At 34.7% G+C, this 4,482-nt stretch overlaps 1 long non-coding RNA gene across 1 annotated transcript in view; it reads right to left on the bottom strand.

Annotated features, from left to right (window-relative positions):
* Window positions 1–246: 246 nt before the first annotated feature.
* The window catches only part of LOC116551201, a 14,297-nt gene continuing 10,061 nt past the window's right edge, over window positions 247–4,482 (bottom strand). Inside the window, exon 3 of the long non-coding RNA XR_004268767.1 lies at window positions 247–258. This is a non-coding gene — a long non-coding RNA (uncharacterized LOC116551201). The remainder of the gene's footprint in view (window positions 259–4,482) is intronic.

Here is a 4,482-nt window from a genome sequence, read left to right as displayed (position 1 = left end):
ATTTCATCTCTTACTCTCATTCCACACTCTTATATGTGGGAGACTCCTTTGTCTTTTGTTCTACTCTGTATGTCTATGTTTACTCATCACTCAGCTCACACATATAAGTGAGAACACGTGGTTTTTGCCTTTCTGTTTCTGAGTCATTTCATCAAGGATAATGGCCTCCAGTTTTATCCATGTTGGTGCAAAAATTATGATTTCATTCTTTTTCATGCCTGAGTAGTATTCTGTGAGATATATCTATAACTTTTTTAACTTTTATGTTCCAGAGTACTGGTGAAGGTTTGTTTCATAGGTAAACTTGTGTCACAGGGGTTTGTGGTAAAGTTTATTTTGTTACTCAGCTATTAAGCCCAGTATCCAATAGTTGTTTTTTCTGCTTTTCTCCTCCCTACCACCCTCCACCCTCAAGGAGACCCCAGTGTCCATTGTTTTCTTCTTTGTGTTCCTGAGTTTTAATCATTTAGCTCTCCATTATAAGTGAGAATATGGAGTATTTGGTTTCCTGTTCCTACATTACTTTGCTAAACATAATAGCCTCCAGCTCCATCCATGTTCTCACAACAGACATGATTTCATTCTTTTTTTATGACTGTATAGTATTCCATGTTGTATATGTACAACATTTCTTTATCCAATCTGTCATTTATGGGAATTTAGGTTGATTCCTTTTCTTTACTATTTTGAATAGTGCTGCAATGAACATTCATGTGCATGTGTCTTTATGGCAAAATGATTTATATTCCTCTGGTTATATGCCCAGTAATGGGATCGCTGAATCGGATAGTAGTTCTGCTTTTAGATATTCGAGGAATCACCATACTTCTTTCCACAATGGTTGAACTAATTCACACTCCATCCAACAGAATATAAATGTTCCTTTTTCTCTGCAACTTAGCCAGAATCTGTTATTTTTTGACTTTAATAATAGACATTCTGACTGGTGTAAGATGGTATCTCATTGTTGTTTTGATTTACATTTCTCTAATGATCAGTGATATCATGGTTTTTAAATGATTTTGGCTGAAAAAAAAAGATTTTTTCCTTTTGAAAAGTGTGAGTTCATGTGTTTTGCCCACTTTTTAATGGCGTTTTATTTCTTTAAATCACATTTTTTATACAATTATGAAATACTTATGTTCATTCCATGACTTTGCTATTATGAATAGTGCTGCAATAAACATATAAGTGAGGGTGTCTTTTGATGAAATGATTTATTTTCTTTTGGATAAATACCTGCTAATGAAATTCCTAAAGCATAGTTCAGTTTTTATTTATTGATAAACTTTCATACTGATTTCTATAGAGGCTGTACTAAGATTCTCACCAACAGTGTATACGCATGCCTTTTTCCACATCCACATCAACCATGGTGAAACCCCATCTCTACTAAAAATACAAAAATCAGCTGGGCATGGTGGCATGTACCTGCAGTCCCAGCTACTCAGGAGGCTGAGGCAGGAGAATCACTTGAACCCAGGAGATGGAGTTTGCAGTGAGCTGATATCACACCATTGTACTCCAGCCTGGTGACAGAGCAAGATTCTATAAAAAAAACAAACAAACAAAACAAACAAACAAACAAAAAAAACCAGGAGGAAGAACCCTCCCTAACTCATTCTACAAACACAGCATCACCCTGATATGAAGCTAGGCAAGGACACAGCAAAATAAACAAACTACAAAGCAATATCCCTGATGAACATAGATGTAAAAATCTTCAACAAACATTAGCAAAACAAATTTAACAGAACATGGAAGAGATAACATGCCACAATTGAGTGGGTTTTATTCCAGGGTAGCAAGGTTCATTCAACATATACAAATATGATTCAACATATGCACAATAAATGTGATTCACCACCTACACAAAATTAAAAGCTAAAACCATATAATTATATCAGTAAATACCTAAAAGGCCTTCAATAAAATCCATCATCCCTTCATGATACATACTTTTACCAAACTAGCTTTGGAAGAAACATACCTCAAAATAATAAAAGGTATGTAGTACAAACCCACAGTCAATGGTACACTAAAAAGGGGAAAGTTTAAAACATTCCATCTCAGAATTGGAACTAGGCATGAATGCCTGCTATTACCACTTCTACTTAGCAGAGTACAGGAAGTCCTAGTCAGGGTACAGGCAAGTGAAAGAAACAAAAGGCATCAAATTGGAAAAGAGAAAGTCAAATTATCTCTGTTTATTGATATCATCTTATAAGTAGAGAATGCTAAAGACTCTCCCAAAAAACTCCTAGATTTGATAATTTACTTCAGTAAAGTTTCAGGATACAAAATTAACACAAAAATCAGTAACATTTCTATATATCTATTACAATCAAGCTGAGAATCAAATCAATAATCCAATCTCATTTACAATAGCTACAGAAATACCTATAACTGTATTTAACCAAGGAGGTAAAAGATCTCAAGGAGAGCTACAAAACACTGATGAAAAAATCATAGATTACACAAACAAATGAAGTAGCATCCTATGCTTACCGATTTAAAGAATCAATAACACTAAAATGAACATACTGCCTAAAGCAATTGATAGATCGAGTGCAGTTCCTATCACATTACCAACAGCATTCTTCACAGATTTAGAAATAACAATCCTAAAATTCATATGGAACTAAAAAGCACCCAAATATCCAAAGCAATTCTAAGCAAAATGAATACAGTTGGAGATATCACATTACCTAATTTCAAACTATACTACAAGGCTATAGTACCCAAAGCAACATGGTCTTAGTATAAAAATAGACGCACAGATCAATGGAGCAGAATAGAGAACCCAGAAATAAAGCCACATACCTACAACCAACAGATATTTGACAATGAACATGCACTGGGGAAAGGACACCCTCTTTAGTAAATGGTACTGGAAAAATTGGATATCCACATGCAAAAAAAATAAAACTGGACACCTATCTCTCGCTATATTCAAGTTAACTCAGATGGTGTAAAGACTTAAATGTAAGATCTGAAACTATAAAAATTTTATGAGAAAATCAGGAAAAAACTTTTCTGAACATCGGTCTAGACAAAAAATTTATGACTAAGTCCTCAAAAGGAAATGCAATAAAAACAAAAATAGACAAATGGGGCTTAATTAAACTAGAATCTGCAAGGACCTCAAACAGCTCATCAGATAGAAAAGCACATCTTCAGTTTTGAAGTTCAGTGAAAGCTGATGGGACCACTCTGGGTGAAGTGTGCATCACTAAGCAGTAATTGTGGCTAAGGTAAAGTCTAGGTAACAAGCTCCGTTCCTAGATCCTGGGATGATGTCAAATTTATCAGAAACATAAACACTGAGAAAGCAGAAGGGTGTAGATTCCCATAGGAACATCCTTTAATTTTTTCTTTTTTAGTTCTGAACAAATGGTACATAAATCTTTTTGCAGTAAGAGAAGACTTGTTACCATAAAGATACCAAAAGAAAATACAAAAATTTAATGATATATTACTCAGAATTTTATTTTTAAGCTTGATTAAATGTTTCCAAAGTTTATATGGAAAATAAAATGCAGACAAAAAGAAAAATCTTGAAAAAGTGGGTCGGCCGCATGACTCACGCCTGTAATCCCAACACTTTGGGATGCAGAGGAGGGTGGATCACTTGAGGTCAGGAGTTCATGACCAGCCTGGCCAACATGGTAAAACCCCATCACTACTAAAAACACAAAAATTATCCAGGCGTTGTGGCACATGCCTGTAATCACAGCTACTCAGGAGGCTGAGGCAGGAGAATCGCTTGAGTCTGGGTGGTGGAGGTTGCAGTGAGCCAAGATTTCGTCACTGCACTCCAGCCTGGGTGACAGAGTGAGACCCCATCTCAAACAAACAAACAAAATAGAAAAAGAAAAAGTGAAACAGTGAGTTTAAATTTTTCATACTCAAAATTAAAAGTTGATATAAGCAAACAAAATAAAAACTACCATAGTATCCGTGGAGAGGTAGGCAAATAGATACATGGAAGAGGGTATAGAACTAGGAACAATTAAGATATAAATGAAAGAGATAGCAATACAGTTAAAGCAAGAACTTAAATACACAGGAAATTTAAATGGGTCAGCAGATTATTCATCTGTAAGACAATAATTTATATCCATACTTTGCAAAGTATTCCAAACAAATCCAATATAGATTGGATACCTCAACAAGGTAATAACAGTAATAATATTGCCACTTAGTTAATAATTATTGAATGTTCAGATCATACCAAGAGCTGTTGTAATCATTGTTACCAGTAAGTCAGTTATTCTTCCAACCAGTTTTCTTTTGTCAGTAAAGGAACTAAAGTGCTGAGAAGTTCAATCATTTGCTGCTAGTATGGATTTAAAACTTTGAACAAAGCAGATACTGTGCCCTTTATAATTATTTTATTGTAAATCTATAAAATTTTAAAAGATAGAAATATTGTATTATGGCCAGGCGCGGTGGCTCAAGCCTGTAATCCCAGCACTTTGG

This window comes from Sapajus apella, unplaced genomic scaffold, assembly GCF_009761245.1.
Source record: "Sapajus apella isolate SASKATOON/1434 unplaced genomic scaffold, GSC_monkey_1.0 scaffold9, whole genome shotgun sequence".
NCBI lineage: Eukaryota > Metazoa > Chordata > Mammalia > Primates > Cebidae > Sapajus > Sapajus apella.
Note: the sequence above shows the minus strand (reverse complement) of the source record. Positions and strands in the feature narration are given on the sequence as shown.